Consider the following 659-nt stretch of genomic DNA (forward strand, 5'->3'; position numbering starts at 1 on the left):
TCCAACCCAGTACGAGAGGACCGTTGGTTCAGATAATTGGTAACTGCGGTTAGCTGAAAAGCTAGTGCCGCCAAGCTACCATCTGTAGGATTATGGCTGAACGCCTCTAAGTCAGAATCCATGCTGGAATAGACGATAATCACCTTTCCCGATGTGCCGCGAATAGCGATAGGTGTCTTCTGGACACCCAACATCATACAATTGCAACGCACTCCGCTGCCTGTCAAGTACTGGCGGTGGAGAGTAGGCTGATTTGTAATTTCAAATATTGGGAAAGATAAATCCTTTGTAGACGACTTAACTACAGAACGGGGTGTTGTAAGCATGAGAGTAGTCTTGTACTACGATCTGCTGAGATTTAGCCCTTGTTCTATTGATTTGTTCAGAAATGAACATTTCTCCCCCCAATTGCAAACGCGCAATGTTAAAACTATAAAGTTAAGCAGTCGAAATAAGGCTGCGTTAAAGTGATTTACTTTCGCTTGATAAATGCCACCTTTGGTAAGCCACTGCATCTCCCATTCCATCAGGACATGCGCTTGTGATGGCCAGGAACCGGCTACGATAATCTACGCAGGCTTGAACATTCACGCCGTAGCATTGGTAGTGACCGGAGAAAAAGGAAGCCACACGCTTAACTTCGTTTCGTCTAGGCACTT

General features: G+C 45.5%; 1 non-coding gene across 1 annotated transcript; it reads left to right on the forward strand.

Annotated features, from left to right (window-relative positions):
• Positions 1–257, forward strand: PITG_33004 (the record flags this gene model as incomplete). The annotated part of the gene is made up of 1 exon (XR_009934398.1): positions 1–257. It is a non-coding gene; the product is annotated as a 28S ribosomal RNA (ribosomal RNA).
• Between the last annotated feature and the right edge of the window lie 402 nt (positions 258–659).

Source organism: Phytophthora infestans, genomic scaffold, assembly GCF_000142945.1.
Source record: "Phytophthora infestans T30-4 supercont1.6 genomic scaffold, whole genome shotgun sequence".
Lineage (NCBI taxonomy): Eukaryota > Oomycota > Peronosporomycetes > Peronosporales > Peronosporaceae > Phytophthora > Phytophthora infestans.